The sequence below is a fragment of the Columba livia genome, chromosome Z (assembly GCF_036013475.1).
Source record: "Columba livia isolate bColLiv1 breed racing homer chromosome Z, bColLiv1.pat.W.v2, whole genome shotgun sequence".
Classification (NCBI taxonomy): domain Eukaryota; kingdom Metazoa; phylum Chordata; class Aves; order Columbiformes; family Columbidae; genus Columba; species Columba livia.
Genome location: NC_088642.1, coordinates 57,788,767 through 57,810,742, shown reverse-complemented (window position 1 = coordinate 57,810,742; position 21,976 = coordinate 57,788,767). Strand labels below are relative to the sequence as shown.

Below are 21,976 nucleotides of genomic sequence, written 5' to 3'. Positions count from 1 at the left end.
ATAAATTGCACACTATACCTTCTTCCTTTAAAAAGAAAATGGGTTTTTATTTCTCAGGTAAGATCTCTTGCTCTTTCCGTGAAAGGAAGTAAAGTTCTAGCATATTTCTGGTAAAATTGCAAGGAAGATGCTTTAAGAAAGAGCTCAGTGTGAAGAGGAAAAAAAAGAAATTACTCTGCCACTGAGGAAAGGGGCATCCTTAAAAAAAAGAAGTATCTCAGTATCAACATTTCCCTAGAGGTATTAGTAAAGTATAGTAGTCTAATTATTTGAAAATAATCAGAAAACCTTAAAAGGGTTTTTGCCTAGAAGGGGTTTTGTGTTTAGTGAATGAGGCATTGTACAAATAATTGTAATTTTAATGTTTCATTTTCAAATTTTGTTTTGCTTACAGAGGTCAAATAGTTTTGTAACCTTCAGCACTGAGGAGCAGACATGGAAGAGAAGTGACTGAAGATGAGATAATCAATTTAACTTCCTATCATGGTAGACAATATGCACATCTCAGGTAGCTGTGCTCTGTCTCCTGCAGCATAGGGTATACCCACATGAATGGAATCATGCTTTCATACTGGGACTTCTTTTTTTCCAAAACTACAACACCACAAACCTTTTTTCCTGAAGTTTTCTTAAATGAGTAGTAGATTTACTATATTGTTCTAAAACAAAATTATACCGAAGCTTCAAATGAGCCTTAAGCTAGAACAGCATTTTAAGTTTGATCAGTAACCCATCTAGTACCTTGAAGAACTATAACAGCAGTGCAAGGTGTTCTCAAGCATCTTAAGCATTGCAAAGGTCCTTGGTTTGGGCAAGTCATCTGCTTATGAATATTGTACAGTCTTAAGTACACTCCATACATAAAAGGGTTGTAAGCCATCCTAAGGAGACCAAGGAGGGTATGGACTTGAAATCACTAGCAGCTTTGTTAAGTGTGTTACTGATTCAGAGGCACATATGATGTGTTGTGATTTTTGCACCAAATCTTGGCTAAAATAAGGTTTTGTAGGTCCATTTGGTAGATGCTGCACTCTACAGGAACAGAACTGTGCTGGTCACTGGTTTGAAACAGTCTCCCAGGATGGTGCTATTTTGTTATGTTAATGGCAATGTTTTAATTCATTAGAAGCATGTTCACAGAATATTTGGGTCATAAAACCGAAATGCTAACAAGAGACACCGTGGTTTTCAGATATTTCTGCTACCCAAGGTGGCATGTGGTGGTGCTAAATATGTAGTTTACTTCATTATTTGATATTTGGCCAACTCTTTCATAGCATGCTGTACAGAGAAGGGCAAGGTGTTGCATGGTTTACTTACCGAAATTCTGTTTGTGTTGTAGCATGATTTATAGTTAGCAACAAGCTTGAATAAAAGCTACTACCTGCCAAAGGTTTTGTGGCCATTCAAGTGTATAACACAGGCCATATGCTGTATGCTTGGAACCCGAACAGGAGGATAGATGAAGAGTACCGTCTTGAAAAAGTGTGTGAGCTCCTGTTCTGCTGTAGTTGTAGAAGATATGTAACAGCTAACCTGTTATTCTGTCGTTTATGATTCCTAAACAAAAAGAATTGGAGTAATTGTAAAAGTTAGGATGATATATTGTCTGTGTTTTATGTGTTTCTATGCAGTCACTAAAGTCTAGAGGGTTTTAAGGAAAAGCTGAGATTTGCTTGTGAGTAGCTAAAGCTCTTCACAGAAACGAGGTATCATAAGACATCTTAAAACCATGAAGACTGGCTAATCTGAAAATGCAGTCCTGGAGGCACATCCAGAATAATGCAGACAAGGAAAATGTTAAATCTAAGCCATGACCATTTCAGACCATGCTGTTACAATGTATTATTGCCATGCTAAATTTTAATTTGGTAATGGTAAGGGGATGCTTTTTATGTAAGGCATTGTTCGTGAATAACAAAATCACATTGTATTTGCCCATGACTCTCTGGTCTGTGACATTTATCCTTGTTCTCTACAGAAATTTGCATAAGCAGGTTTGTTTACGTGGATATTTGGCGAATAGCTACTCTAAAAAACAATTATGTGAACAAGAATGTTCATGTGTGAACTAAGCATTATGACTCGTTTCTATTTATTGCTTTGTCAGTGTTCAACAGCTCATCTGTGACGAGTTGCCTCTTTCTGTGTACAGTGTGTGAGGACTTGGCCACCCCTGAAAATGTATGTTTTTAATAGTAATTTTGTTGTTCTTTCATTTAAACTTTATCAATTGTTCTGAATTGTAATTAGTACTGTATGACTTTGGTGACAATTGGATTTTATAAGGAATCATTAAGGTACAGGTGTGCGTTTATTCAAGTATTTGATTAATATTATTTTAATATACACATCTCCATATAGCACACTCAGCACACAGAAGACTGTTAGATACCTAGCTGTTGTATAATTGTATGGTTTCATCGGAGCAAATAGTGTGATCATTTATGATAGCCAAGGGTTTGAATCTTATTCATAGTCAGTGATTTGACTGGCTGCAGTGCTCTTCTGTGCTTCTCTATTATGGTTCATGGTGGGTTTTTTTCCTGTTACGTAGACATAATTAAAGAAGCAATTTGGTTATAATGACGGGAGCTAATCCACTCTATTAAGCATCCATGAAACATACATCCATTTCCATATCTAAATTTTATATTATTATTGCAGTTTTCTGGGCTATGTAGGTTGCATGCACAGCAACAGGACATGGGTGAGCAATAAAGCAAACGTATCACTTTCTTATATATCAGTTTTCCTGCAATAACCCTGTGACCTTACCCACAATAAATGCAGGATTACTTGTGCTTCTTTACTTGTATCACGCTTACACATGGGTCAGAACATGCAAACAGAATTAGCAACTAATGCACAGTAAATGCTTTCCTTGCAGTAAATTATTTTTAAAAGTGCCCTAGAGTGTCAGGTAAGTTGTCCGTCTGTCCCAGTGATCTGTTTGCAACAGTGATAGTCAGAGATGCTGTTTAGGAAGAGCTTGAAGACCTGGATATGCTCAGTTGTCACATCTCATACTCCACTGACATCCTAAATTACAGAACTAGAAATGTTAAAGGGTACATCCAAACCTATGCCCTTTAAAATCTATTTATCTTTTTATGCGAATTTGTTTATCCCCTTCTTGAAATGTTGTTACATGACTACAAATCCAAGAATTTAGTTATTCTCTCTAGCAGAAGTACTTTCTTTTCTGTGTTTTAAATCTTTCTTCTAAAAATTTCACTCCAAAATGAGTGTCTTCCATTTTGTGTTTGCAGGATTTGGGGAACAGTTCTGCCATCATCTTCCACCTAGCAGATTTCACTCTGTTTTCCTTTGTAAAGCAAGTTCACCCTCATCTTAATCATTTTAGTTGTCCTCTGCTATGTCCCATTTGATGAGCAGTAACTAGAGTGCACAGAGACTGCATTACTGAAAATATGTGCACATGCTTCCAAATTATCTGTTACAGAGAGAAGACCCAAAATGTATATAGATTATTTTTTTAATACAGTTAAAGCTGTAAAACCATGTATCAGCACATATATTGAGGACTAATTTAAATAGTCATCTATAACTTGTTAGTAAAGTTATCTGGTATGTACCATAATACTTTGCGATATTTTTGGTCAAAGGTGTGTGTATACATTGATAATTCCTGTAGTGGCCCTTTCTTTTAGCTCCCAGATTTTTTCTAAGAAAAAAAATATCCAGTGCCTACATTATTTTTAGCTTACACTTCACTGATGATTTCTTATGCCATTTTATATGCTGAAACACTTAAGTTAATGACTTTCGGAAAATTGCAGCAGCAGGCAAACAACTAAACAAATAATCTCAGACTGCAAAGACTTTCGACCACTAAGTCGCATGTTGCCACACTTCCTATTGCAACGATAGCTGCTGTAACAGTACTTGAATTAATGTCTTCTGGAATGTAATTGCCAGCTGCGAATGGAGGAAGACTTTCCTTGAGTTCAGAATGTCTTGCTCTTTGGCTTCAGCACTCCAATGCACACGGGCCCATTTCTTGCTGCGAATTCTTACCCCCTGCTCCCTCTTTTCACCCTGCGCTCTGTCTCGCTGCCCCTGCTCTTGGTGCTTCACAAGCCAGCACATCCTCCCAGAAATCTTCCAACCTGCTGCCAGATGTGGATGAGGCTCCAGTGGCTGCATTTTGGTAACGCAGAGGACCTCAGACAGGAGGGGGCTTGCTGCAGCGAGTGGTGAGCTGCTCCTGCTCTCACAAGGGCAGGTTTGCTGCCAAGGAAAAGGGCATCCGGAAGGCTGCAGGAAACAGAACACCACAAAGGCATGTCTCTACTCCCAAGTATTTCTCTTCCATCTTTTTATGGGAAAAGAAAATAACAGGAAAGAGAGGATGTGGAAAATATGGAGTCCCACTGGGGAAAAGAAAAGGTTACGGTTGGTGGGGAAGGGGAGGGAAAGGAAACACGCAATGGGAAGAGCCAAAGATGGGTCCGCAAATCAGATAACGGGGGCTTCTGGTTAGGTGGGGAAGGGAAAAAAATGTGGGGAGATGCTGGGAGTATGGGGAGATTGTGACAGAACTAGGCAAAATGAGAAAAACAAACAAACAAAACTTAAAAAGACAAAAGCACCTAAAAGCTTTTGGCTTTAAAAAATAAAATATTTTTGAAAGAAAAATTAACTTATCCAAATGGGAGTGGAGAAGTTCATAGATGGAGACATGCCAAATGTAATGAAAAACAGAGGGGAAGAAGGAAAACAGAAAAACAAAAGGAAGTGGAAAGGAGAGAATGGGGGGAAACACCCTACAAATACGCTTGTTTTTTCCATATCCTGTGTTTTATGTCCCTGGGGAATCCATTTGTTCTGATAAAAGAATTTAAGTGTAATGGTGGCACATCGTCTACTTTTATTCACTGACACCATTCCTGTACTAGAACTAAGCCAGTGGTCTCCAAACAGTTTTGACGATGCACCTCTGTCAGTAAAACATTTTTGAGAATGCACCCCAATAGGTGTATATTTAGTTATTTATGAAGAATAACCATGTTCTATTGTACTAATATACTACATACACTATAAAGCACATACAAATATAGAAATTTTAAAAGTAAGGTATACGGGAAAAACAAACACTGTTTTAAAAATATTTTATTTCATTTATTAATGGTACAAAACATATTTCTGAACCCCAGCAGATGGTCTTGCACACACCCTGGGGTGTACTCACCCCCACCGCACACATACACTTGGGAGATCACTGAGCCAGACCCTAATCCAATGTCTAAAGCTTTGTGATGAGCTCTTTCCAAAGCTTAGTGTATTCCAGGGTGCAGAGCTGTCTTTGCTCTTTGTGTCAATGTAATCTAGCTGTTTCCAGTACTGCACGGGAACAGATCCTCATATAGCTAGTTACAACACTCAAAATCAATATATGGTCCTTTAGTCTGACCACACTTGAATTTTCTAGGTTCTTGGCATTTTTACCAGCTACGAGGGCAGGAATTACAGTCTTCAAAAAATATGCCCATCTTACTGAAAGCAGTAGCCATGACTTCAGAAGTGTCTAGTCCTGCCACAATGAAATCAGACCTAAAAGTGTTTGCTAGAGACACTGAAAATTTTATTACAATTAAGGTCTTTTTTATTTTTATGATATTCTTCTCAAAGTAGGATCAGTCAGTTAAAATCAGTTGTGTAAGTCCTTTGAATTATACCTACAATCATTCTTTCAGTTGCACAGATAAGGTTAGATTAACAGCTTCAGGAATAACTTTATTTACATGTGTTGATTCTTAATTTTCAAATGTATTTAATGTAATACAATGTGAAATTCAAAACTTCAGTAATAAATCACACTGGGCTTTCTTGAAAAGGGTAAGTCTGCAAACACCTGCCTTCGTTTTGTCATCTTCCAATGTGCTTTCCTGTGGAAATCCATATAACAAAGGTTATGGGAAGGTAACAGCTGTAGGAAGATAAGCAAAGAGTTCTTATTAAATAATATTTCTTTATTTTTAACACTTACATTTAGTGTTCATTAAATTCATTTTCTTATCCCTAGAAGCAGCAATTTCAAGCAGTAACAAAAGGTCGATGTTGATAGTGAAACAGAAGTATGCTAAAACAGTGATTATTGAAAGGTATTTTTAGATTAGAATACAACTGAAAGCTTTCTGACTGTCTTTGTGCCCTCTGCTGACATACATCTGCATTACCAGACATTAATACATTTAACATGCTAGGCTGAAAAGTCTTTGTTAAAAGGCAGATGACTTGACACAATCTTCAGTTCAATGGAAAGGGTCTGGGTTTGACTGCTCTAGGAAGGTAGGAATTTATGCCAGTACAAAAATTGGCAAATAATATTACCCTATTTAGATGAATTTATACTCATGTTTCAAATAGGTACTTCCAGTTTAGTGGGTTTTTTTCTGACTTCATTGTTATTTTACACGTTTTCTTGAAAGAGTCTGTCAATGGTATTGACTGTCTTTATGACAATCAGTTACAATGGTAATGATGTAAGGACCAGAACAGGTAGATCCCAAGAAGGTGTGTTTAATCTTCCTGGGTTTGACCTTTCTACTGAGAATATCAAGTAAGACTAATTGTTACAGAACAGACATAGGCTTGCATAGAATTGGACTGAGAAGGTTGCTTGCCTTCAGTCTGCTTCCCCACAGTGGCAGCAGGCAATTTCTCTGCACTTTGTTGTTAATGCACTTTATAAACACAAATCCATTGTTCTGTTGAACTATTGGAGTACTGGTTGAAGTTGACTGAAAGATGAATGGCTCTGTTTCCTGTTAGCTGTCCGCTACCCTTTAAGTAGTAGTTAATTATTGTACTGTTTGTGAGACAATACTGGCAGAATTATATGAAGACAATACTGCATTGTGAAGTAGAAATGATATTATCAAGAAGATAGTTTAAAAAAAAAAAAAAAGAAGTTCCCTGTGGACCTGTGTGTAGATAGTGTGTCTGGAATTTAGTTCCAAATAGAATGCATTCTGTAAAGGTTTATAAGAGATCTGTTTCCCTGAGGATGTTTATGAGTCTTTTCAACAAGGAAGAACTAGTGAACTCAAGCCCAGCCCAATCTGGTATATTAGAAACATATGTTGGACCGCAAAAACTCCTGAGCTTATCCTTCTCCTTCAAGACACACTAGCACAAGCCTTGTCCTTTTGATTTACCTCCTGCATTTTGAACCTGCAAAGGACACAGAAATTATATTTCCAAGCTCCAGCTTCAAAATAGAAGCTAAAAATACTTCATTTTTAAAAGAAAGCTTTGATTCTGATGTAGTCATGGCTTTCTGGAAAGAACAGAGAATCTTGAGGCTGGAAGGCAAACATTTAATTAAACTTCAAGCTAATGAAAGAGGCCTGAGGTCGTCACTGATTAATACCGTGGGGTATGTGACAGGAGAGAACACAACTTCAGCTTCTGCAGTTCCACAACTTCTCTGAGTTTATGCCGTTTGTAATCCACAGGGGATTTCAGTGCTGCAACTGGAAGACCAAACATGTTGCTAAGTGTCAGCCAGCCATCAAATGTAGCAGACTCATGCTCTAGATTGCCTGGTCCATAGTAAGATGCAGCTTTTCCTTTGATAGCATTATCTGATGTTTAAAAGAGCCTTAAGCCATAACTTCCTCCTAAGCTTCTGTGGCTTCCAGTTCCCGTGCAAAGCCTAGGAATCATCATCTTTTCCAGGGGTCTCTTATGCCTTGGCCATGGTCAAGTCCAAGGGAAACAAAAATGACCTTCACCTGACAGTTTTGTTCAGATCTTAAATACTTCTTAAGTTCTAGTTCAAGGGTAGTACAAAGAAATGGGCCTCCTGTGAAGTTTCAGGTGTTGTCAACTCTATGTGAAAAAGTCAGCATTTTATTGACAAAGTAAGAAAGAGAAAGCTTGTAGCTGTCTGCCTTCCTTATTGAGTAAACATTTGAAAATTTGGCTAGTAAAAGGAACATCCCGTATACCAGGACGAAAGTTAAATGCATTTAAAGGGAGGAAGAAATCTTTTTCTCCAGGCAAGCAATTCCAAAGAGCAAGTATCTGCTCCACTCCAGGTTTGGATTGGAATATGGCACTAACGAACAGTGATGGGGAGTTATCAATCATACCAACTTCTTTTTTTCCCCTTTCAGGAGTATAGTAATTACTAATATTTCCCTTTAAAATGTCATTGTTGAACTTCAGGATTAGCACCCATGGGACGTATGGTAGCCATTCACTTCTCATGCCTTTTGTTGTACCAGTCAGCAATCTCTGTCATTAAGTTGATAAGCAGTCTGTATTTGAAACTTAATTGTAGGGCTGCAGGCTTTCCAAAGCAGATGTTAAGACTGCCTGAATAGATTTCTGTAGTATCTCACAAAAACCTTAAAGACACTAAATTGTAAATACATCAAATAAAATAGGATTCATTTCGGGGTGGGGGGGGGGATGAGAGAGGAGTGGTAACCCAAAACTTAAAACTTTGGAGACCATATACAGACATATCTTTCCAAAAAAGAGGTCATTATTAATGAATAATCCTTTAGACTTGTATCTAGCAACAAGTCACTGAGTATTTAATATACAGGATAGATGGATTAGGTAATACTGCTTCAAATTTGATGATATTTTATGAGAAGAGATCTGAAATAACTGTATGCAAAGACATTTGTGTCCATTATCTCATTTTAATTCATTATCTCTACAGCAAGTGCACCATTTACATTGAGAAGGAAATTTTAAAAGTGGAAGTGATTTCTGTATTTTCTGTCTTTCAGACGATTTATGATTTATTGTCATGTTCCTCTGATTCTGAAAAAGTGTTTTCTTTCCCTGGTTACTTGTGGCAGACAAAACAAATTGTGAAGCTGACTAGAAGTAAGCTGTTATCAGAACCACGAAATGAACAGAGAAAAGCCTTTTTAAAATCCTCTCAGTGAAAGTGACGTGCCACCAATAATGAAACTACTATGTAATCGTGGTGGGTTGACCTTGGCTGGCTGCCCAGTGTTCCACCAGCGGCTCTCTCACTACCCTCCTCAACTGAACAGGGAGAGAAAATACAATTAAGGGCTCCTAGGTTGACATGAGGACAGAAGGGATCACTCGGCAATCACTGTCACAGGCAAAAGAGACTCAGCTTGGGGAAATTGATCCAATTTATTACCAAACAAATCAGAAAAGTGAACGCAAATCTTGAACAGCCTTCCCTTCACCCCTCCATTCTTCCTGGGCTCAATTCCATGTCTGGCTTCACCACATCGTCCCTCCCACCAGTATAGCAGGACAGGGAATGGGGTTTGTGGTCAGTTCATCACACGTTGTCTCTGCTACTCCTTACTCCCCTTCTCTTCTCCTGCTGCAGCCTGGGGTCCCTCCCACAGGAGACAGTTCTCCTTCAACTTCTCCAAGCTGGTTCCTTCCCATGAGCTGCAGTTCTTCACAAACTGCTCCAGCATGGGTGGCTTCCACGGGGTGCAGTCCTTCAGGAACAGACTGCTCCAGCCTGGGTCCCCCATGGGGTCACAAGTCCTGCCAGCAAACCTGCTCCAGCCTGGGCTGCTCTCTCCATGGAACCGCAGGTGCTGCCAGGAGCCTGCTCCAGCACAGGCTTTCCCATCAGGTCACAGCCTCCTTCAGGCATCCACCTGCTCTGGAGTGGGGTCCTCCCTGGGCTGCAGGTGGGTCTCTGCTCCACCATGGTCCTCTATGCGCTGCAGGGAAGAGCTGGCGTCACCATGGTCTGCACCACGGGCTGCAGGGGAACCTCTGCTCCAAAACCTGGAGCACCTCCTGCCCTCCTTCTCCACTGAGCTTGGTGTCTGTAGAGTTGCTTCTCTCACATGTTCTCAGTCCTCTCTCACAGCTGCTGTTACTCAATTGTTTGTTTGTTTGTTTTCCCTTCTTAAATATAGCAGAGGTGCTACCACCATCACTGATAGACTCAGCGGTGGGTCTGTCTTGGAGTCAGACAGAATTGGCTCTATTGGACATGGGGGGATCTTCTGGTGTCTTCTCACAGAAGCCGCCCCTGCATTCCCCACTACCCAACCTTACCCAGCAAACCCAAACCAGTAATTTACATGTAAAATATGGTTTTTTGTCTCTTGAAAAGTGTATGAGTTGAAACAGTAATGTCAAAAGTTTTAGATATTAAACAACTGAAATTAAGTAAAATAACAAACATCCTGAGAATCTCTATAACTGAGTAGTAAACAATGCTTTGTGTATAGCAAGCGATTTGATCTGAAAGTACTCATAGCTTTGGCAAAAAAGAGTATCCGACTCTTTGCCTTTTTGGTTAGCAGGACTGTGAATGTCTAAGGGCTGGTGTTCCAACTGCTGAGACTTTCAAGGAGAGCACACAAATTTTTCCAGTCTCAACTTCTTGTTCTGACCAGTGCTGCTCAAGAACTCCTCCTTTTCTGCAAGTGTAAGTAGCTCTCAACATATGGTTTATATAATTTTTACCAAGTTCAACTCTTGATACCTTTGTTCTTAATTTCTTAGGATCAGAGCATGATTCTGGATCATGTATAGGTGGAGGTTTAGTCCAAAGACTGCATGAAGCTCATCTCTGCAGCAGAGGCCAATGAGAAGCTTCTGCACTGCTTAGCCCCCTCCTGAGTTTTAGTCTGAAGCCATGGAAGGGTCTCATCATTGTAATAGCTCAGCACCATTGGTGATTCTTTGTGCTTGTAAATGTAAAGGTATGGTAGAGAACACCACAGTTAGTGGCAAATGTTGGCCAAACAACTCTCGTAGGCAGGTTGTGCAATACATAAAGCCAGCAGGAGCTTTTCTGTTCCTGTGCAGTCATTGCCTCTGATTCTCTAAAGGCTTGGTTGTGTGGGGTTTTTTTGTAGACCCACACCCTTAGCATTGTTTTTCCCAGGGATTGCTTTAAATTACAGCTGAGTTTTTAATCAGTACTGTTTAATATCTTCATCAATGACATAGTGGGATCAAGTGCACCCCCACCAAGTCTGCAGATGACAGTGGTGAGGTTGATACCTGAGGGACAGGATTCCATCCAGAGATAACCGGACAAGCTCGAGAAGTGGGCTCATGTGAACCTCATGAGGTTCAACAAGACCAAGTGCAAGGTCCTGCACTTGGGGCGGGGCAATGCCCAGTATCAATACAGGCTGGGGGGGGCGTGAAGGGATTGAGAGCAGCCCTGCAGAGAAGGACCTGGGGGTACTGGTGGGTAAAAACCTGGACATGCCCTGGCAATGTGCACTTGCAGCCCTGAAAGCCAGTTGTGTCCTGGGCTGCATCGAAAAGAGCATGGCCAGCAGGTCAAGGGAGGTGATTCTGCCCCTCTGTTCTGCTCTGATGAGACCCCACCTGCAGTCCTGCGTCCACCTCTGGAGCCCTCAGTACAGGAAAGACATGGACCTGTTGGAGAGGGTCCAAAGGAGGACCAAGAAAATAATCAGAGGGCTGGAACAGCTCTGCGGTGAGGACAGACTGAGAGAGTTGGGTTTGTTCAGCCTGGAGAAGGCTAAAGGGAGACCGTATTGCAGCCTTTAGGTACTTAAAATGGGTCTGTAAGAAGGATGGGGACAGACTTTTTAACAGGACCTGTTGTGGCAGGACAATGGGTAATAGTTTTAAACTAAAGGAGGGGAGATTGAAACAAAATAAGGAAGTATTTTTTTTACAATGTGGGTGGTGAGACGCTGGAACAGGTTGCCCAAAGAGGCAGTAGATGCCCCATCTATTGAAACATTCAAAGTCAGGTTGGATCTAGTTGAAGATGTCCCTGCTCATTGCAGGGGAGTTGGACTAGATGACCTTCCAACACACACCATTTTGTGATTCTATGATCTCCATAAAGTTTTAACTGTAAGTCAGACATGGAAAAAATTACTTTGACAGATATTTTGCCATCTGTATGATCAGTTTGAAGTTTCAGCTGAGAAATTATTGTCTAAGAAAACTGCTGTCCGAGTTTTGGACTCATTACAAACATGTAGTATGTTCCCAGCTGTAGTTTTTGGTGTGTGTTTGGGGTTTTTTTGTTTGTTTATTTGTTTGGGGTTTTTTTTAATCCTTTTGTTCCATACAGCTTGCTCCATGGAATTTTGTGGAGGTAGAACTTAACTATAAAATGTTGGTGTCGGTCCAACATCTACATCTGGCTTGCTTAGTAAATGTGCTTCTACTGCAATAAAATAGGCAACAGGGGAAGGGAGTGGAACCAAAAAGCAAGAGAGAAACAATAGTCTGGTAGCAGGAAAACTTGAAGGAAAATTAAGGGGTCATCAGAAAATAACTTTGCTGATCTAGTGGTATCTAGCCTGAAGTGAATAAAGAGTGGTGAGCTTGCACTGAGAACACTCTTGCCTTGAGCATGTTATATACTTTATTTGGTATTTTTCCTGTTTTATTTTCCGCTCATTGTTCATCTAAAATTAAATGACAGTGTTTGAGGAGACAAGAAGGGTGTTCTATTTTCTTAAAAGAGCTGGTGTGTTGCAAAGGTTATCATTTTTGCATTGTTACTGTTTTGTAACTGACACAGAGTAGGGACATGCAATTAATCTGAACGGCCATTTCTTCTTAAAAACTTGCTGGTCTGATTGTGGTAGCATATGGTACTTACAAGCTGTTGGGAAATCCTAAGTAAAGTTTATGTACACAGTTACGGGCTCTCAACAGTTATTGTGCAGATACAAGGTCTTCACATTACAATGAATACTATGTAAACATCAGCTCAATATTTAGTGGTGGCCAACAAAGCAAGAATACTTTAGAGATGATTTGGGGAGAGAAGAGAATAAAAAGAAAACAGATTTTTTAATCCAAAGCACCCATATTCTAGAGCCTACTACAGTTCTGGTTCTGTCATGCTTTTAAAAAGGTGCAGCAAAAATGGCAAAAGAGCAATAAGGATGGCAAGATATGAAACGGCTTCCATGTAAAGAACAAATAAATATATTTTGTTAATATGTTTAGACTTGGGGAAAGAAAAAAAAAAAGAGAATGAGAGAATGTGATGGTGTGTCATGAAGAAGGTGTTTCTTTCCACATAGGAACTATGGGGTATGTTATGAAACAAGTGGCAGCTCCAAACCCAACAGAAAGAGGTATTTCTTCTTATGAGAAGCAGCTATGCTGCAGAACTCCTTGTCACAGCATGTCATGGATTCTATGAAGTTATGTGAGTTCAGAAAGCAACAAGTTTTTTTTAACAGAAGCTGGTAAAAAGAAGTATATCAATGGTGACACAGAGCTGGAAATCACTGGAAGATGAGGTAGCAGTCAACCAACTGTTGATGTATGTTTACTTTATTTTTATTTTTTTTTTATACTCTTGTCATCTCTTATCATCAGCTACTGTTGGAAACAGGCTACATTTCTAGATGAAACTCTGCTCTAGTATAGGGAGTCCTATCTTATGATCACTTTGTGTTGTTTTTTAAAGAAATGGATCTGCAAAACTAGTAATTGTCATTGTGCTTTCACCTCAAGCCCTTATTTTAGGAGCTGACCCTGAAAAAGTGTGATTTCAGATTACTGAATATCTCAACCTGAATGTCCAGTTGTTTAAGGTAATACATGTTCTGCAGCACTGAAAATGCACCTCTGAGAATCAAAGGATTAATTTCTGATGGACAAACAAATACTTCTTGTTTTTACATTTGGCTGTCATTCATATGAGACTCTTCAATTCCTGTTTTTGTAAAAAACAAAAGGTCAGGATGATATCCTATGCACGGACCCGGCAGATAACTTTTCCTGTAAGAGTGATTGGCCTTTGTATTTGTTCTTTCCCAAAAGGAAAAAGGTTCAGTCAGCCATTTGGTGACACGGTGTGCTGACAGAAAACTGAAAATTTACTGGAAAGAAACCCCTTCAGTTTTACATGTGCATATGATTGCTTTAGTACAAAACAAGGTAAGGAACATAACTGCCTTATTCTACAATATTACTTGAAAGTGTCTCAAATGTGTTTCCACTGAATTATAGAGAAGTTTTTTAAGAGTATAATTTTGAGGACTGTCATCTGAATGTGATCACAGTTGAGAGTGCAAAGCTTGTGAAGGAAATGTGTTTTGCAGTGTTTGATGGAAAGTTCTCTTTCAAACTTGAATTTAGTGCCATGGAAATGAACATGACCTTGGATTCCTAAGGCTGCAATTTACCTGTTTCAAAGACACAAGAAGTGTTTCTACCTGCATATATTCCTTCTCGAAGGAAGTGAGTTACCAGCAAATACAGGTTTTCAGCACTTTTCACATCTGTTTTTGGCAAAAATCTCAAAGCATTATAGCTTCGTTCTTTTTCCAGAGATATTTATTAATGCTTTTTAATTACGTAATAGTCCTGAGCTTTTCTACCTGTGAAAATATTTATATTATCTCCTCAGTCAGATGTGTGATAAATAACCATAAAAGCAAAGCACATAAAATGCACTTCTGTACTGTGGAAGTCAGACTCTCTTTTATTCTCCAATATTAAAACAACACAATTTTGTCATGTATCTGGCTTACTTGTATTTATGTACTAATGTGAATGGGCATCAGAAATCAGTGGTTTAAACTCTGCTCTTGAAAATTTTACAGAGTCTTAACCAAAGAAAAACATAAAAAGCAAAGAAAAAATCAGGGCATAAGTTTATTTAATATAAATATTATGTGCATGATTTTAAAGCTATTACACTGAGCATATAAATGGTCATAGATATTCCAAATAGTCACAGCTAAAGGCTGGCAAGCCATTATGTATCTAACAATTATTTAGTGTGCCATAGGGATTGTGGAACGTCTCATAATCTGTTGTCTATCAAAAATTTCTGAGACGTGTAAAGATCTGTTGCTTGTGCCTTTTGGGTTATTAGCACAGCACTCTTAACTCTCATGGGACTGACTAGCCTAACTGTTGATGTTGTTACATATTGTTTCTCTTTCTTGACCAAACAAGCAAATAGGGCCAATAGTCCTTACAGTTACGATTCTAGTAACTCATTTAGCCATCAGTTTCCATCAATATTTCCACTAAAAGCAAGCCAAATTTAGTATTACAGTTTGCTTTTAAATTTGGCTTAAATGTCAACCCAATTCACATAAAAATGAATATTGAAGTGACTTGGAAGGTTGACATCTTTCAAAGGAAGCCTTCCATGGAAAAAGTGTTAAATACAGAAGGCAATCACAGTTACATGTTCTTAATAAAGTTGAACTAAAATGTGAACACAGTGAGACAATATTATCTGTGCTTCTTAATGTGAGTGAATGGATTGGTCTGGTGGGGAATTGTGACTTTTATTCAAATTATATCAAAAATTAATGCAATATGAATTTGTTGCATTTTGTCTTTCATCAAACTGCCCTTCAGGAGTAGCACAAAAGGCAAAATACAGCTTCCTTGTACCCATATCTGCATTGTGGTCATTTGGTTTGGTTTTCTTTTTCCCTTTGTCTCAATTATTTTCTCCCCTTCATGTTTTCCATCTATTTATATCTGATTCCTCACAGTTACCCCATTTTCTCTTTACATTTGTTTTCAACCATTTAAAAAAAAAACAATCAATTTATGAATCCTCCTTTCAACCTTCAGTGCAGCCTATGCTCCCTTCATTAACAGGAATCTTGAAAATATTTTGCTAAATCACTGTGAGCATTTGAATACAGAGGAGAAATCTAGAAGACACTAAACATTTGTCAGTTTTCATTGGGTTTCAATGGTTTCTCTTCTTTGTATGACCCAGAATCTTGAAATTCTGACATGTTTCTCCACTGTAAAAGTTTTGATAACAGCCAGAATGAGCGAGGAGAGTGACAGGTAATATTTAGGCAGAACTCAGTAATGGTTCATTAGGGGAAGCTTTAGGGAAGTTGGTGAAATTCTTGAGGCACCCAGTGCAGATACTGCAGTCTTGAGGCCACATCTTCTGACAGCATCACTGCTATGGGGAAGAGTCATTATCAACATTTTAAAAGACTTTTTGTGTAGGATAGGTAAGTACTGAACCCAAACTTCCATACTTCTGAGTGAATGTGTTTGCCACACAACACAGGTTTTTGTTTGCTTTTAATGCTATTAATTTCATTAATAATAAATGAAATCTCTAATAGTTTTCTTTACACTTTTTCATAGACATATAAAAAGCAAATGTGTTGTATGTGGGTTTGTTCTGACATGCATGAAGAAAAAGTATGGTCCCTCAATGGGCAAGAGAACGTGGTACACTGAAACTGTTTACTAAATACTAAGCCTTGTTTAGAAATTACCTCTGCATTCCCCTGGTAGGCATTTTAAACTCTTGTCTTCTCCCTTAAGCTGGTGTTATATTTTGTTAACTGCTGTTAACTGTTTGAAGGCCAGTATGTCAAAGTAAGAACAGACTTTTACCAAGAGCAAACTTCCCCTTACCGAGACAGCCTTTGCATTATTTAAGAAATTTAACTCTATTTTTTTTTTGGCACTTGATGTGTTAGATTCTCAGAGAGGTAATTAAAAATCCATGTGCTTAGCATGATAATTTAAAACACAGCTACTATAAGGAAAAGGTATTACCACAGTGTACCTGGGACATATGCCAGAAATGCTTAAATAAGGAAAGAAATATGTATTTTTGCTCTCTTATCTCAATAGACCAACAGTAAGATGTTCTAAATCACAAGGATCTGGATGGGAATTCAGATAATAGGACATAATTTTAACTAGTCACTTGATATATTTGCCACTGTTCTCCCTCCCCCCCCAATTCCTAGTACCTCTTTTTGTATAGAAGGACAAAAGTTGGCTTCCTCTTGCTTGTTTTGCAATCATCAGACTATAGTGACTGCATCAATGACCTCTTTCAAGTCTGTCTTTTGCTATTTTTAAGCTTTGGGTTATACCTTTGGCCAAGGTTTTGTCTGCTTAAACACAAAGCAATGCGGTGAAAGAAGTCATACCAGATGAAAATGTAAAGCTTTAGTGTGCCATTTGGGTTTGATACAGAGATTTCAAATACTCAGGCAATCTTAAAGTCCAATTTTTTGCATATGCACAGGGTTTAAGGACTGTAGTTCAAATTTATGCATCACTTTAAAAAATTATAGCTGCTGGGTGATAATTCCATTCTATAAGAGGTTTGGGTTGTTGTTTGTTTATTTTTTTTTTTACAGCTGACAGGTAGTTGTGGTTTGCTTAAGACTGACAAATATGTGTTGTGTGTGCTGTCTAAAATATACACACATACATGCATACATATAGAATGCAATATATTTACCTTCAGACTTCTGAAATTATGTATTTCTTCTTTATGTGACCATACAGCAGTATTACCAAACATCTACCCAGGTATCACTGAAGTGAGCGCTGTGCAGGCTTAAGCCTGGGAATGTTGATCTGCAGTCTGTGTTTCTTCATTATGTACACAAGGGTATAAAAAGTAAATATTTTCTATTCTTGGACTCCTATCTTTCCAATGGATAAGCAGTGCTTTGTGTTAATTAAAAAATGATAAAGAAAAAAAAAAGCATTTGAAGAATATAACTTTTTGAAGAGTTTAGTTCTGCTATTTAATGGCAACGGAAAACATATCCACCTGGCAAAATCACAGTCACAGATTTTTTTTTGTGGAATTACCACATTAAGAGGAAGTAATTTTCCAAAGAAGAGGAAAGACTTAGCCCTAAATAATTTATGAAATACAGGGATTTCTACAAATTAAATTGCATTAATGTTTTGTCACAACTGGCATTCCTGAGGAATAATTCAGCATTATTTTTTATACAAGATTATACGACGAAGGATAATTGAAATAGTGTTTTAGTATTGAAAAAACAATTTTCAGAAGGTCAGACATATATCCAAAACAATGCATGCAGTAAAAACAGCACACCTACTACTCATTTGCTAGTTTCACTGTACTTGAACATAATTTGTCAATCCAAGTAGACAACTGGATTAACAACTGGAGGCATGCATTTCATGGACAAACATAATATTACATGTGTAAAATGGATGTCCCATGCTGTTGTTTTTTTGTTTTTGTTTGTTTGTTTGTGTTTGTTTTTGTTTTGTAACTGGGCTTTTTTTTCAGCTGAGATGTTTGAATTTGACAGAAACAAAGATAGTCTACCATAAATTTTATTTCAGCCAAAGTCATCGGTAAATATACATACTGAGTTTGCATGTGAAAAGATTTACAGCCTCGTGTCTCATGTGCTCCTGGGCATTAAAAAAAAAAAAAAGAAAAAATTGCTAGAGAAGAAGGAACAGAAACATGGAGGCATGATCAAAGTGAAGATGAAACTGCCTTGTTCATACACCTAAGGGCTTCCTGCACTGTGGTTTAGTGAGAAAGGCAAGTTAGGGACTGCCCCGACCCATTTGCTGTTTACACAGACCAATCTGTCTTGAGTGAAGTATTTCTCTAAATCTCAGTCCTGCAAGCTGTGGCCTGAAGCTCAGGCTGTGCAGTGGAGCCGCAGTCATGGTCACTGCTTGAATCGGTGCAGCTGCTCATTCCGTCACAGTTCCTGCATAGGGAAAGTGATATTTTGTGGTGTGGTGGTTTGCAGTCGTGCCATCCTGAATGCTGCAGTCCAAGTGAAATATTGCAAACGAAGGATCCTAGTGTCATCTCTTGGCGATTTCAAACTAACTCAAGTTGATTTGCAGTGTATTTTTTAGTCACTAGATGTCTCCATATGCTGTAAGCAAACACGGGCTATACTTACTGGTAAACAAAGAAGAAATAGCTAGAACTAAAGTTAAATGGGACAGTGTTTATGGCAATATAAATGCTTTATCACTTGGTTTCCGGCTGTCTGGATTTTTCCCAAGGAAATAATTACGTTGGAAAACGCTGGCCGTATTTCCTGAAGCATTTCATTGAAAGCATGTCGAATCTGAGCAGGGAGCAGTTTTTTGGGTTTGGGTTTGTTTGTTTTTTTTTTTTTTTTTTTTTGATGATGAGTTTGGCCCAGCCTCGGTGCACTGGAAACGGTGGGAGGTCCCAAACTTAAGAGAAGCCCGTTGTCAGATCTACATCAAAGTTAACAGCCTAGGAGGCTGAGGTGCCTTGGAGTTCGGGGTCCCCAGCAGAGGTAAGTAAGTCCTGGAGCTTCACAGTCCATCTCGGTTTCTAAACCAGACAGATGTTCTCTGCTGTGGAACAGCTGCAGGCACTGATTATTTGAAATTCTGAACATTTTGGGGTTTGATTTGGTTTAACTTCAAACTAGACTTAAAAAAGAAAAACAAAAAATCCCTGAAAGCAAAATCAGATTTTCTAGCCAGCTCTTTGCTCGGGTCCAAGACTGCCTGGGATACGACTCTTGTAAGTAAGCTTATTCCCTTTCGGCCCAGTAAGCCTACATGTAATGATAACCGCCTCCTACCTTTCTGCTCTTTGCTAGCCTTGACTCCGATTGAGTTCGCATGTTCCTCAGCCCTCGCTACCTGCTCTCGTATATATATATATCTCTTTTATACCACATGTGTGCTTATATTGTGGATTTTTTTTTTTTTTTAATCGGTCATGGGCATCTAACGTTGTGTTTGCTGTTTGAGCTGTAATTTAGCTTTTTTCCACGCTGCCTGGCGGAGAGCCGTGGGTCCGGGCAGGGGTGCAAAGTGCCGCCGTGTCTGCTCCCCCGCCGCCCTCAGCCCCGGGTGCTGCAGGAGGCGGCAGCCGACCCCTTCCCGGCGGATGAGAGACCCGGCGCTGCTGCAGCCCGGCCGGGCCGCGGGTGGCCGGGCATTTCCGCGGCCAGGCCGGGCCGGGGGCAGCGCCGCTCCCACGGGCACGGCCGGGGCGGACCGGGCTGTGCCGGGGCGTGCAGCGCGGCGCCGGCCGGCGCGCGGGGCGGGCAGACCCGGCGCGGTGCGGTGGGCGGGCGGTGCGGCGAGGCGAGGCGAGGGGCGGCCCCGCTCCTCCCCCGGCGCGGGGGCGGGGAGAGGCGGGGCTGCGGCGGCGGGGCGCAGCCGCCTCCTTTCGGGGCTGGGGATCGTCGCCCCGGGGGGGCTGTGGCCGTTGCCAATTGCGTAAGGGCGGCAGCCGGGGCGGGGAGCGGCGGGAGGTGCCGAGCAGCCGGGCGGCCTCCCGCCGTGTTCGGGGCGGGGAGCGCCATGCCGCCGCCCTGAGCGCGCCGCCGCGCCGGGCCCAGGTGAGTGCGCGCCCGGCCGGGGCCGGGAGCGGCGGCGGGGCCGGAGAGCGGCGGGGGCGCGGGAGGGGGCGGCCGGCGCGGGCGAGCCGCCGGGCCGTGGGCCGGCCTGCCCGGCTCCCCGCTGCGGCACCGGCCTCTTTTGTTCCCGGCGCCTGCGGGAGGGAAGAGACGGGGAAAGAAGGGAGAGAGGGGAGGGGCGGGAGCGGCGGCGGCCGGGCGGGGAGGGCCGGCGGCGGGCGCAGCCGCGGCTGCCTGGAGGAGTCGCCTGCTCCGCTCGGGACCGTGCGAGCGCGTCCCGGGCGCTGGGCGCGGAGCCGGCGCGTACTCCGGCGTGAGCCCCCCGCCCTGCCGGCAGGTGCGGGCTCGGCGCCCCTCCGCGGGGTCTGATGGCAGGTGCCGCGGCGGGGGGGCATTGGCGGGGTTTGGTTGCTTTTGTGAGCGCTTCTGATGAGATGCTGCCGGAATCACGCTGGGAAGCAAGGCTGCGTGCAGACCGTTTCCACAGCAATAGCTCTGCTGGGACCTGCCCTGATAGGCATCCCCGAGTGCCTGGGTTGTTATGGACTGCCTTTCCTGGGCCTGATAGCCGGCAGCCTACTTTACTTGCACAGGGACACGGAGAAAGCGGAGTGGGAGGTGTATATCTCAACACTTCTAACAAAAGAGGGTGTGCGGTGGTGCTACATCACAGCTTAGATGAGAGGTGTGTGCTGAACATACTAACCTTTATATTTTAGTGTGAATTAGTGGCATGGGCTCTTTAAAAGGGGAGAGGTTTTATATTCCTGAATAGCTATAAAAATGAAGTAGTGCCTGGGGCTTGACAAAGACAATGCAATAAGGAATCTTTGGGTGGCGTCAGTCAAGTTTTGATGGATCACAGGAAAAGGTTTGTAACAGTTTATCTACGGTATTGATGTGAAATGGCCCATGGGTAACAGTAGGGAGGAGGGGAGGTTCATCTTTGTTCTTAGGAGTCTGTAGCTTTCAGAGATGCTTTGTCTACATGGATCCTGCACATTGCCCACGCTCATGTAAAATCTGCCGGATCAGGTTTTTGGGCCTGCTCCTCTTTCTCCCTGCTCATACAGCACCCAGCAGAGAGTATGCTGGGTGCTCAAGCTAGGCAAAGTGTCCAAAAGAATGACAGTTTTATGTAAACCATAAGTAATGTCCCCAGCTACAAAGAGATTCATGAAGAAAAAGAAGAAGAAAAAAGGAGGAGAGGGGAAGACAAGTGAGAGGACTGCTGTGAGGCCCTTGCTGAAGTGAAATTGCAGAAGTGTCTTCTGAAATTTGGCATCTGATATGAACAGTAGCTGTGGCGTTTGCTGTTGTGAGATGTGGATAGCTACTTTTTTCCATGGTGGACTTTAGAGTTTTTTTAATTATAAACATTAATGTTTTAGTCTCATGATATTTAGTGGGAAAGGCGGTGCTAAGGGTTGGCTGGAATTTTTTTTTCTGGTTCATCAGACTTGTTGCTAATTGGTGGGGACACTAAGCAGTAGAGGATGGTGACCCCTGTGTGGAAAAACTGTTGTTTTCAACAGGTCCTGTAAAATCCACTAAACATTTCCCAGCTGCAGCTGGTCCCATGACTGGAAGACTTTCCGTTTGGTGGCACAGGTCACGTTTCTTCCAGGTTGACAAACCGGGGGATAGCGCAGGGGAGCAAAAAGTTTAGTTTTCCTCTAAGGCGTGAATATGAAAATAGGTACAGCACAAGAAGATCTACTAACCCTAGAAGCTTGAAGAACAAACAGTGGGTCTTCCTCAGTTATTTTACAGCTTGGCTTTTTAATTTTTTTTTTTTTTTTTTTTAAACTTGGTTGATACATATTTGAATAGCTTGCACTTGAATG

The 21,976-nt window shown here is 41.0% G+C and overlaps 1 protein-coding gene across 7 annotated transcripts in view; it reads left to right on the top strand.

Annotated features, from left to right (window-relative positions):
• Positions 1-13,753: 13,753 nt before the first annotated feature.
• The window catches only part of CEMIP2 (cell migration inducing hyaluronidase 2), a 57,425-nt gene continuing 49,202 nt past the window's right edge, over positions 13,754-21,976 (top strand). Inside the window, exon 1 of one of the 7 annotated variants that reach the window (XM_065045979.1) lies at positions 13,754-13,902. The gene's annotated coding sequence lies outside the window, so the exon portion shown is untranslated. Of the gene's footprint in view, positions 13,903-18,906; positions 19,050-19,929; positions 20,112-20,393; positions 21,001-21,976 lie in introns of those variants that run through there. The other 6 variants (XM_065045980.1, XM_065045984.1, XM_065045978.1 and 3 more) reach the window with 6 other exon arrangements.